The sequence below is a fragment of the Alosa alosa genome, chromosome 10 (genome assembly GCF_017589495.1).
Source record: "Alosa alosa isolate M-15738 ecotype Scorff River chromosome 10, AALO_Geno_1.1, whole genome shotgun sequence".
Lineage (NCBI taxonomy): Eukaryota > Metazoa > Chordata > Actinopteri > Clupeiformes > Clupeidae > Alosa > Alosa alosa.
The window spans coordinates 4035415-4048399 of NC_063198.1; the positions used below are offsets into that span (position 1 = coordinate 4035415).

Genomic DNA, 12985 nt, shown 5'->3' on the forward strand with positions numbered 1-12985 from the left:
AAATCCTGTGACGTATAGTAATATTCATCATGTAATGGCTTCATATATAGCATTCCTATGAAAACATTTTTTCAGGCAGTTTTGCTTAACTCAAAAACTATTTCATGTGACTTTCTTCAGTATAGCGAGAACATCCCCGAAAATGCATAGTGCATTGCAAATTAGAGTTTTATACTTTTAGTATTATTATTGTATTATACTTATACTTTGCAAATTAGATATTAGAGCACTTAGACAATGCTCTCTGATCAGATTTAGCTGGTCAGGCAAGTAGGAGTTTTAATCCTGATTTGTTAACGCATCATGCTGAGTGATGAATGATCTAACTCCAATGATATCTATGATGATGACAATTCAACACCACATACCATACATGCTTATAACACAGCACATAGTCTATTCCCAATACACAATGTAAAAGTCCAGCTGATCTGCCGGTAAATATCATTTGAAAGTGTCCGCTGTATTACTGTCCTAGCCAGAGGGGCATGAAGATCATTATTGAACTCTTGGAGATGGATCCACAGCCTGTTCCAGAGGAGATGGCTTTAAAGTTATTGTCGTTTTACCCCTCAGTTCGAGTGACGTGCTTTAACACAAATATCTTAGCTAAACTAGTGTATGTCCCACACACATACACCGTGACTTCATCTCAGCTTTGTGCAGTGACTGATGTGACAAAGAGCCTGGATAACAGGACAGTGGGCCTAATGGGATGGCTCTTGGTATCCAATGCAAGCGGTCACTGACACTCTCTTAAGAAAAAGAGGAGGTTGACTAGGCAATGTGCCTTCTTCATAGTTCAGGATGTTGTATATGAGTTGGTATGAGTCAGTGATTTCTTTTTAGATGCCATAAAGACAATTTGGTGTCTAAGATTAGCACTCAAAACAGGGGAAATTTAGTTTGTAGTTAAATGAATATACTACAATAATGCACATTTTTGTCTCTCCTGGAGTCTGATCAGGTCTTAATTCATAGTGAAGGTTTGGCTGCACCCCAATTTGCCGTGAGATCTGGAGAGGGTTCTCCTTGTCATTGGTCACGGCGGCCTTTGAGAGGTGGGGTGGGTTGCATGGGATGTGTCCCCAGGGGAAATCTCCAGTCAGTGGCTACCAATCAAACTAACACATAAGGTCACTCAAGGTCCAATCAATATTTTCCCTCTCCGACAGCGGTGACCAGGCTGAAGCCTGGCCGCAGTGCAGTTATGACACATTTAATCACTGCATCACCATTTGCAAGCCACTTATGAAGGTTCTCTTATCTGTCCTTCAGGTGATTTAATACATTAACAAGTCCAGTGTTATTAGGAAATTAACATGTGTTTTGATAGGCTAGAAAAGAACTGGTCATTTGGTAGAGGATCAGAATAATGCCTACCCTCAAATTAATTGTTTTAATTTTCCGGCACTAGATATTTGCTTTTAATTAACAAAGAATCGGATCAACCCCTTTATTTACGCAGTGAAAAGAAGCATCCAACAAAGAATGCAATCATTTTGCCTTGCACCAAAATACTTCTCACAACAGCATTAATCACTTGAAGCAGCACTTGTCTGCTCATATCAGGCATTATCACAGCGAACTGGCCCATCATGTGACTGGCTCTCTTTTGTGGCCTGCCTGTGCTGCCGCAGGCGTGCATGCATCAAGCTGGACTCATGTGCACTGGCATGCCCTGGGCTGCACGGCTGCTCCGTGTGCCTTCAGCGCTGTTCAACTCAATGGGCCAGTGAGGCTGTTAGACCTCCAGAGCTACTCAAGTGGTTTTGCCCTTACAGTACAAATGAAGCAGTCATTGGTATAGTGCCCTTTGCTGTATACCGTACTTTAGATTTTTTTGTGATTAGTTGTTAAATCCATTGTTTATTGAAAGACTTAATTGTTACTGAATTTCACATATGTGTACCCTATAAAGAAGGATGTATAAGTATTTATGTATTGATTTAACTCACTATGGTGAAATTCATTAATAACTTAAAATGAGTGCGCTAATGTTACATATTCAATGTGTAGAAAAAAAAACTTTGCTGTGCCTGTCTGTTTCAGTAAGGAAACTGTGTTGTTCAGCCGGAATGATGGAAAATCACAGCTAGCACTTTCTTACACTCCAAGCAGTGGAAAATGCTTGCCAGTGGAAAGAACCACAGAGAATAAATAACTTGATAATGCTAATGGCAGGCTCAAACAACAAGTAAGAAGCCCATTAAAGTGCCTTGCAAGATGCTATCTACAATAGCCATGTAGTTGAGGACACAGGAGGGACCTAAGTGTAACTGACCAAAAGAGGTCTGCCTCTTTAAAAATAGAGAACAAGAAGTATCCCACTGCAGGGGTGACTCGGTTCAATTAGAGTGTATAATTAATTGACTGTTTATAATAATTACGTAAGTGGAAAAGAGTTGCCTCTGATGGAGGCTCAATACTTCCAGCAAATAGCTCCATGGCCCTTGGAGAGATAGGTTGCTACACATTAGTGTTTGGTTTGACATTCGCGGACAGTCTTGATTTGATACAGTTGCAGAGAAGCGTTTAATCTCAGATGAAGGCTTTTTGTGTGCATGCATTGTTTGCAGCCATCTGTACTCAATGCAGAAGTTCACTTTGTTTCAAGAATTCCTGACCAAGTGCTGAAGAAAAGCCTGGCTAGGTATTTGTGTGGTAGTCCTGAATCTAGGTGGATATTTAGTCATAAATAACTCAAATAACTCAAAAAATTACCATGTTTCTTTTATCATCCTCAGGGACAGCCCATGATGAGTTAAATGGGCATTTCATAATTCAGTTTCAGCAATAACTGCTCAACAAAAGGTAAGCCCTCTCTGAAAAGTCTATTTACAGTTATTTAGGAGGGTTGCAGCAAATGCCTTGGTCCAGCTGGATGATTCTACTCCATAAGAGGAGAAATATATGAGCCTTTATGCCTTTGGAGAGAAGTCCAGTTTTTATTTTTTACTCAGTCCTGCTGGTATTGGACCTATTACTTACCCGATCCACTATCAATATGCTTTCTGCTGAGAATAGGAATATTAAGCATACTTTTTTCCTCTGTCATTTGTTTATTGTTGTTTTCCCCAGTGCTTCCATTTCATTGAAATTCTTGACTGGACATTCATCCAGGGTATAAAGAAGGTTGCAGGGGTGTACAGCAGAGATGTACATTTTCACTTACAGAAATCTCACCTGCACACTTAGTTATGTGTTGTTAGTTGTGTGCAAACACACCATCAAATACACGGAGGAGACCATTCAACCATCCGGTGGAGATAGTGAGGACATAGATGAGCAGAGCACAGATTATAATGCGAAAATGTGGGCAACCCCTTATTGCTGGTGATGTTACAGACGATATGTTGATCTATGTCTAACTGTCATTATACCACAACTGTCACATTTTACAGATCTGTCACATGTTACATGTACCAGATTTCAGTATAGCGTTTGGAAAATCTTGTGGCTGTGGACAGTTCAGTAGCTGGCTGTTTACCAGCAATTGAGTGCAGATTATTCTTATCTCTCCTCTGATTTGCTGATTTTACATACATTGCTGCTTATTTTAGATTGTTATTTGGGCTTTTTAATGTTACAGATTAAATAGTATGGTATTAGGCAAAATTAGCCTTGTCTTCATTTGAATGGGAATGGTAGAATACAGTATGTGCTTCTTTCTTTAGAATCAGAATCTTTAATCTATTGATAAAATAGAGAAATAAATAAAATAACTTAAAGCATTGTGCTTTGAGAGAAGTGATGGTATTGCAGATGTATAGTTGTCATTTATCCAATAAGTATTTCATACCCATAAAGAAGCATATTCCTTCAGATGGAAGTTATGTATTTGTTCCTCTACTGCAGCATAACTTGGGGAGCCTCCCTTGAAGTAATTTTAAAGTTATTTGCAACCATTAGCAGTGGGGCATTTTATGTATACATATCTCTGATGCAGTTATCCCACTGAAAAGTAATGGAGTGCACACACACACACACACAGCCACTAAAGAAATTTTTTGATTTTGTTGATGAAATATGCTTTAAATGTGTTACATTTCCCGGATGTGTATGCAGGTGTGCTCACATGTTTTACCAGCTGGGGATCCAGTAGGTCAAGAAGAACTACTCACGCTATGGGACACCCTTCTCTACTGAATATTTGATTGAAGATGTTAGATTTAACTTCCTGTAGTATACTCACCACTGAATGAAATGGGGCCACACCATGAAAATGTTGCATTTTTTAAATACACACAGAAACTTAAAAAAAGTTTCTTAAGTGCACCTAAATCACATTAGATTAGAGTTAGAAAGCCTCTTAAGTTTAATCAAGAGTGGAGTCAAGTAATTGGAGTAATTTTCAACTTTCAAAATACACTTAATAGTGATAATACAATTAATTTATTCCTTAATTTGTTGGGCGCAGAATTGTACTTTTGCACATTATCGTATTCATATTTAAAGACATCAATCCAGACATTAGAAATCGTATTCTCACATTTTTTTTGTGAGACTGCAGTTACAAAGGCCATTTAGGAACACAGCACATAACTGCTGTATCTTGTCTTTCATAGTGAACATTGCTGGGAGTTACATTCAGCTTTCTTTAGGCAAACTGAACTGCACATCTGCTAGTGCTACTTCTCATTTCTGACTTCTGACTGTCCAAGTGTCAGACAGGTAGCTTAGTTTTGGCCTTTGCTATAATGTGTTACAGGAGCCATAATGTGGTATACTTTTTGCATTTCGGGCGGTGTTTGGGCTAGCGTGCAGTAGTCTGAAAGTTGTGGGTTTAATTCCCGGCTTCCACCATTGTGCCCTTGAGCAAAGCACTAAACCCCAAGTTGCTCTGGGGACAATGTAATCCCTTGTAGTATATTTGACATATGTAAGTCACTTTGGCTAAATGAATACATGTAAATGTAAATACATGAACATGTTGGTGCCTTTCAATGTTAATATGAAACATCTAGAAAAAAAGAGTCAGACAACAGATATTTGTCTTTTTTCAAGACATTTTCTGACTCAAACATTTGACAAAACACAAAAGGGAAGTTGCAAGAATTTCATTATAATTGAAGTCTAGTCTCTCTTCTCAAATTAACAGATTAACACAGCTTCGACTTGTACTGTTCAGTGAAAGTTCAGTTAACAATGACCTTTCTTGACGTTTTCATAGGCAGAATGTGTTCATGTGTCAGTGTGCTGCTATGTTCATTGAAAGAGTCTAAAGCAGAGGAGAAACCCTCCCAGCTGACAAGCTTGTCTCTAGTATGAAAATGCAACCAGCATGGCAAATGCTCTTATTGCACTTAAGGCAACCATGTAGCTGCAGAGAATTCTGATGTTTCCAATTGCTGAACATTCAGCTCATCAAATAAATAAATAACAGGAATATGCAGTGCATATTTTGTAATTGTATACAAGTATACATATATATATATATATAACTAGTATGCTTTATAGCAACAACAATCAACACAATATAGGTAAGGTAAAGCCATGCTAATTTTATAAACACAATGCCTGTTTGATTTGTATTTCCAAAGCATAAAATTAAATGAATCAATAAATGTCAGAGGCCAGAGGCTCAAATATGCCAATCCATGGAATTAGACAAAAACCTCATGACTATCTGAAAAAGTTCTTGGATAGCCCATCACTTTTTAAGTTCACATGCCTGTGTAATAAGTGGCAGTGCAGAGCTGTTTTCTCTCTCTCTCTCTCTCTCTCTCTCTCTCTCTCTCTCTGTGTGTTAGTCCTTGTGGAATGAAAAGCTCATGTGGAGGTGTTTGTTAACTAGGTCAGGGATAGTGGGTTTCAATGTTCTTGAAACAAAACGGCTCTCTATACAACATAGCAGAGTGCATGTCGTATTTGTGATATGATAAAAACAGCACATTCTCAAATTATACTAAAAATAATTATTTATAAAACATTGTCCTTGTTGCAATCATTCAAAAACCTAAAATAAATAAGCAATATTATGTTTTATAGGTAGTGTATGATATCCTTATGAGTTCCTTTTACATCATATCAAGCATCTGCATTAATGACATTGTCAATCACAATAACTAGACCACTCTCTTTATGGAGCTACTGACCACTGGACTCTCTTATCCAACTGTTTGGTCCCTGACTCGGAATGAGATGGGGATGCCCATGAGATGACTGTGAACTCTGGGTATGTCTCCACACGAAGAAGTAGGCTCAGTAGGTGGCTCTCTCTCACATGCACTGAGGTGACTGCCTGACACTTGCCTACTGTTTAGTTGTGCTGCAGAGTGGCTACATTAGCCGAATAGCATGCAGGCGTCAGGATGAGAGATGCACTGCTGCAGTAGAGCCTGCATCCTAACGCAGCCATCTCTCAGCATATTGGCATGAGGCAGAGATCCCAGATAGCCAATCTGTTCTTAATGCAGTCAGGTGTTCTCTTGTTGCACCTTCTTTTTAGGTCTCTTCTCTTCAGTTCCTTGGTGGTCATTTTTCACTTCTCTTTTCATATGATGAATTGAGGATGTGCTCATTTGGGGAATGTAAAACAGATGAATAAAACCAGAAGCCTCCCAGGCTGTCTGAAATGCTGTTTGTCCTTGGTAATGCCCTTCAAGATAATAGCTACTTAGCTGAGATACTTTAAATGTGAATGTATTGCCAGTTACACTGGAATGTTCATGAATGTTGACTAAATGATGTTGATGGTGTTTATTATCATAAATTGGTGATAATTTAGACAGGATTCAGGTGTCACTGTAATTTATGATTTCACTATAAAATGTATTAACATTCATAGCTCATTTTGTAGTCCCTTCTCCTGTAGACTCCTGCCTAAGCAATTTTCATGGCACAGAGTTGAATGACCTTAGTTACTTTCCTAATCCTGATCCTTCCTAATATTTCTGGTAGCCGTTTCACATTCATTTAGAGTTGAAGTGCTATGCTTGTTGCTGATTACATGTAAAGCAGACCTCTTGGAAAAATGCTAATAGCAGTTAAATCTTTGCTCTTTACGACCATTACAGTTCATCATGCCAATTCAGTTATGTTGTCAGACTGAGAATGTTCCATTTTTATCTAGAACAAGTTGACTCCAGTCTATAAGCGCAGTGAGAAGCAGACCCAGCAAAGATGTTTGTGAGCGGTGCCATGATCATCATTCACAGTGCCGGGTCTGGTTTGTTGCTTAGCAACTGGAACTTTTGAGGCCACAGCACCTTTCACCATTGGAATGTGTCAAATAGATATGCATAGACAGGATGAAAAGCCCACTAAGTGACATTATTGTGCGATTTGCCAGCATAGTCATGTTCAATGATGCTTTGGACACAAACTGTTCCCTGATTTAGGAGTTCAATTTGAATCTGAAGAGCACAACGAATTTAAATGAGAGTCTCACTTTGCACCTGCATTGAAGCACATTCTGCTGTAACGTGTCCTCAAGGAGACGCAGTTCTCAGTTCTCACACTCTCTCTGTGTCACCCAGACATGGTGTGCTGTGATGTACAGTCAGGGTCATGACTGCCCAGTTCCAGGGGGATGCCCCAGGGCCTGGCACAATTATCTTAATGCTAAAGTGCCCTGATTACTCAGTTGAATGCATAGATCATGGTGCAGGGGGTGGGGTGGCGACCATTTAGCCTGAGCCAATACTGGCTTGGTAATGACCCCCTGCAGTGAAGAGTCAGTAGTGGGCTAGATTCCCTGAAACACATGAAATTCTGCAAGTAGAGTATACACTCAGGCACGTATACATCTGAACTTCTGCCAGATGGACATTTGGGCCCATACTCACAAAGAATCGTAAGGCTGAAAGTAGCTCCTAACTGGCGGATTTAGGAAGAACTCCTAAAACGAATGGGCATGTCATTTTCAAAGCATTCACAAGCAATTCACAAAGCATTTTAGTGCTAAAAGTAGCACCTATGTCTGGGACAAGTTAGAACTAGTTGTGAGGACTCGTAATTCACTAAGATACTATTCACAAACAATCGTAAGCAGCTGTTTGTAGCATTCCACGTCGCATGCACATGCACTTAGGCCGACAGGAGATCTTAATCGTGAGGGAATAAGTGTGCATTGTAAGGGATACAATAACGCCACCAACAACAACCAAAACCATCACTGCAAGCAAGCTCTTGCATGAGAAATTACATCAACCATAGCAACAGAGCTCTTAGCTTATCTAAGGAATTATCACTTTTCCTTACTAGAAGTTGGTCTAGAGAAAACTGAGTTGTGGCTTGTGGTTTATTTTTCTTTGCCTCCATGGTAGGCTAGCCTACATCAAGTTACAGGTAGCTGAGTTGAGATCAATGACACTTGAATTGGTTTAGAACATAATTATGTAGGCAGAGTATGGTTGCTTGTCTGTATCATGTTTGATTGTTATAGTTCAGTCCCTCTAATCTTGTCCCAAAGTGCATTTAGCTGTTTAGTTTACTATTGCATTCACTATTGCATCACTATTACTATTGAACAAAAGTTTGGTGTGTGAATGAGCAGATTAGTTTGCTACTTCTGTGGGTTGATCATCTCATCATCACCATAATAATAATGATACTACTACTACTACTACTACTAATGCATTCTACAGTATTTATAATAATCATAATTTTTGTCATGATCATTTTTGTTATTATCATCATCATTGTTTCCACAAGTCCTGAAATCAATCTGAATGGAATATATTTGGGAGTTAGTTAACCCAGACTACTTTAATGTAGTCTTAGTAAGGTGAATGATGCCATTGGAAAAGAAACTGACATGTTTTCTTGCTGACATCCTGACCTAATGAAAACGGAGCTATACTTTGAATATGTTGAACACTGCAATGAATGACTGAGTGAATTTACTGAAGTTCTGTTCTTTGTGACAGCAGCCAACATGGTCATTTCATTGTTGTGCCTGTGTGACACAACTTAATCCCTTGGTTGGGAGAAAGCCCTTTCAGAACACAAAAACACTGCCGTGTAGGAGGCCTGTGGACTACATGTGTTGAGCTATAGAGCCGTCACATTGTAGTCATTCCTAGCCTGGTAGTGAATGCAGCTGGACACTGGAAATAGAGGTGTATATTACTGCAGAAGTCCCCATGCTAAATTTGTCTTTGCAGGCAGGGTGTGATTATGTTGCTGCAGTTGATATGCTGGATTTCCTCCTGCAAAGAATACAATAGCAGTTGTGAAGTTAGGCATGCTGTGCTCTGAACACTATGTTCTGTTTTTATGAATAGCACTTTTATTTCATTGGTGAAAATCCTTTTTTAAGTGTGTGTGTGTGTATATATATATATATATATATATATATATATATATATATATATATATATATATATATATATATATATATATATATATATATATGTATATGTAGGCAGATGTAGGACATCATCAACTCAATCACTTACTCTATTACTAGACCTCTACTTAAGCTACATCAATTAGACTGGTGGTACTCAAAAAGATAAGATAAGATAGCTACTATACCTAAAAGGAACTTAACCCTTTCATGCATGCATTATGAAACATTTTTGCAAAATGTTGTTTTATTTAGAAATTATTTAACCAAAAGAGAGTGCAATATTCTTGGAATTCGTAGTGATGTGATTAGTTAAGCTTTGCAGTCCATAGGAAAATATTATAGTCAAAGACAGATTCTGTCATAGAAACAAATAAAAATGCAAAAACAAAACATTTTTATTTCACACACGATCATGTGAAATGTCTTTTTTTTTTATATTGGGCACCCTGTAAAAATATTCTCTCAAAAGTATGATGGCCCCATTCCACAATACTATTCTGCTCCATATTAAGGTCTTAAAATATAGCATATACTGCATGCTTACAATAGGAAATTTATAGTAGTTATCTGGAAATGTCATAAGGCCTCATAGCTATGTCCATGGTCTATCTATGCATCTAGCTTACATGAGGCCCTTGGCAACCACCCCCTAGGAAAAATAAAATGTAGCCTACAGTATGTGAAACTATAGAAAACATCTGTATGTGAGACCTTCTCAACAGCAAATACACTCGCCTGCACAGTGACACATGATTGACTTGACGTGCAAATGAGCAATGGAAAACCGATTGCCACAAATGAAAGCTAACAAATACTCAGATTTCCTTTTTTTCTTCTTTTTAGCTAGTGCTCGTGCCGCCATCGACAAGAGGCTGCCCTCGGCGGTTGGCAATATTGTCCATATGAGGATCCGCCACTGGGTCTATGTGATAATGGCCTTGTTGTTTTCCGTATAATTGATATACAGAAAAAAATATTCCTGATATACAAACTCTTCTACTTAGCTTATCTAGTCTATTCCATTAGTTTAATACACCTTTACAACCACTATTCCTTACACGTACAGTAGTAATTGAATAAATATCCATTTAACCCAAAGCATAAATTGCACTTGTAGATATAAAATGAAGCTTGAGCAGTATTGGAATGTTATACATTAATTCTATGTGCTTTTCATATGAAATTGATTGTTTTGATGTTTTTATATGGGATTATTTACGCTTACTGTACAAAATTACGTCTCTGCTGATTGCTGAAGATCTGATGCATGTGTGTCACATTCACACTTTTACTGAGTAAAGTTAGGTGAAAGTTACTGATCCAGAATATGAGAATTGAAGTTCTCTTGTTAGAAAGAGAAAGAGATAGAGATATAGGTTGACAGCACATGAGTGAAATATTTCTTAAAACTTTTAACATGGGTACATTTTGTCAACCTTCAAAGACAATGTAGTTATGGTTTTGTATTACTGAATTGTAAGACTTACTTCTTCTCATTACTAGCACTAAATGTCACAAAATAGAGCTTGACCTATATTAAAATGCAAATGACAATGCTGCTAATCATGGAAATATACAGTAGCCATTACTGTGACGGTGGGGATGAATTGGAGCTCTCTTGCTGGCTGCAGCACGGTGATATTTTTGTGTCACTTGAGGCTGTCATGCTTGCTGTCTATGTGTCGACAGCATGTCAGAAAGAAGTCCCTGTCATTCCTGAGCAGCGCTGACTGTCTCATTTGGTTGACAGTTCCCAGTTTGAGAGTAAGATATAGGAGGGAGTCATTGCTCAGCCCCAAAATTCTGTGTCTTTCTCACTCTACTCCTGCTTTAAACTGAAGTCAATTTGCTCCCTCTCTTTCTTGTCTCTCTGTTTCCTCGTCCTCATTCCTGCATCTTCATTTCACACTTCTCTAAAATCCTGTGGGTTCTCTGTGCACTCCATCACCCTTTGGCATGATGTTGTCTACGTAGTGTTTTTGCAGGTCTTTTTCCCTCACTTTTTGCTTTCATTTCACCCGCCTTTAATGATCCTATCTCTGTATCATTTAATATTATAATTCTTGTATGTGGGTGGGTGTCTCATTCCTTGCTGATCTGCAAGGTCAGTGCATGTGAAGATGGAGTCTGCAGTCAGCCCATCCTACTGCACTCCTCTGTCTGTCCATTCTCCTTAACCTGGTGACAACAGAGTGTGTCATTGTATGACCCTGAGTGTCGGCCTGTCCCTTTGCGTAGCATTGAGAACATTCTTGGCACTGAGTAGAAGACTTTCTCTGAGTGAGTAGTTCATGGAGAAAGTAACCTCACTATAAAGCAGAAGTGCCACATTTCTACTACCTCTTTAAAATATTATCACTATGTGTTCATCTGGCGCTTATCTGGTGCTGCACTGTGTATGTGTAGACATTCTGTAGGCTTATGTTTGAACATGAATTTGGTAATGTGACTATTTCAACCATCGGTTATATGGTTTCATTAATCCCCCCCACACACATACATCCCATTTTATTCAAGCTGCACTTTTCCTTCACCTGATTTGCATTTGTGTTGAATAAATGGGAACTTGTGGTACAATGTTATCAGTTAATTTGATAGGGGAAGCAAACAATGCCACCACAATGTGTAAACCTTCAGTCTTATTTTTAACATAGAAATATATTTTAAGAAAGCAAAAATATTTATGGATTCAATTATGTGAGTGTGTGCACTGTGCGTCAATGTGCATGGAAATCAAATCAATTAATGGAACTTTTGCTTGTGCAATAGTACTCATTTTATTTGGAATTATTGGAATGGCCAACATTTCAGAGTGGCTCAGTCCTCGATTGATGACATTAAAACTCAAGTGACATTTTTTTGGTTGTTCCATGTTTTCCATTCAGAATATAAATCAACAACAACAACTGCTTTCAATGCAGGGTTCATAATTAAAGCCAATATGCAGAGCATTTTAAATTTATTGGAATTAATGTGGGGATCCAACAAGGCCTGCTCTGGCTCTGTTTGTGTCGCATCTCCAACGTGTAACATATTTCTTCTCTGCATTCATGATCTGCATAGGTCTTTAATGGCAAATGAAGCCATGGAAGGATGTATGATATGAAAGGAACAGGACAAAGTGCTGAACTTTGTGGGACACAATGCCTGCAGTTCTCAGACAATTCCACCAATTCATTCTGCCTTCCATACAGATTTGCTGGAGAGACATTCAAGCCTGTTCAAAGCGATGTTGTGTTTTCATGGAATGAAGATGTGCTTGAATCAAAAATCTAGTACTTAAATGTAGTGGTACAATAGACATAAGGTTTCATTTTTGCCTTCTGACCAATTTTGAAATGCCCTCAATAGGTGGTAAGGCATTCAGTGTAGTTGTAATTTTGTGATGCCCTCAATAGGTGATAGGGCATTCAGTGTAGTTGTAATGCCCTCAATAGGTGGTAGGGCATTCAGTGTAGTTGCTACAGAACTTTGGAAATCTCTCCCACAGTCTTTCAGCTTTTCCTCAAAACTTTAATCTGTATGCTGGCTGCTCTCTTGATCTACTTTAACTGTTATTCATTCTTTAGCTGTTGTTCTTTTTAATGCCGTTAATACTTTTGGCTTGTTTTGTTGTGTTTGTTCATTCCTTATTTTCATATTCCTTATTTTTGTCAAGGAATCTTGTTCGGCCATGCAATGTAGAAG

The 12985-nt window shown here is 38.4% G+C and overlaps 1 protein-coding gene across 2 annotated transcripts in view; it reads left to right on the forward strand.

The window, feature by feature from the left end:
• The window catches only part of atp2b2 (ATPase plasma membrane Ca2+ transporting 2), a 102324-nt gene that overhangs the window by 19816 nt on the left and 69523 nt on the right, over window positions 1-12985 (forward strand). The window contains exon 2 of one of the 2 annotated variants that reach the window (XM_048254022.1): window positions 2748-2814. The exons of the other annotated variant lie outside the window; for it this stretch is intronic. The gene's annotated coding sequence lies outside the window, so the exon portion shown is untranslated. The remainder of the gene's footprint in view (window positions 1-2747; window positions 2815-12985) is intronic. 2 annotated transcript variants of the gene reach the window in all.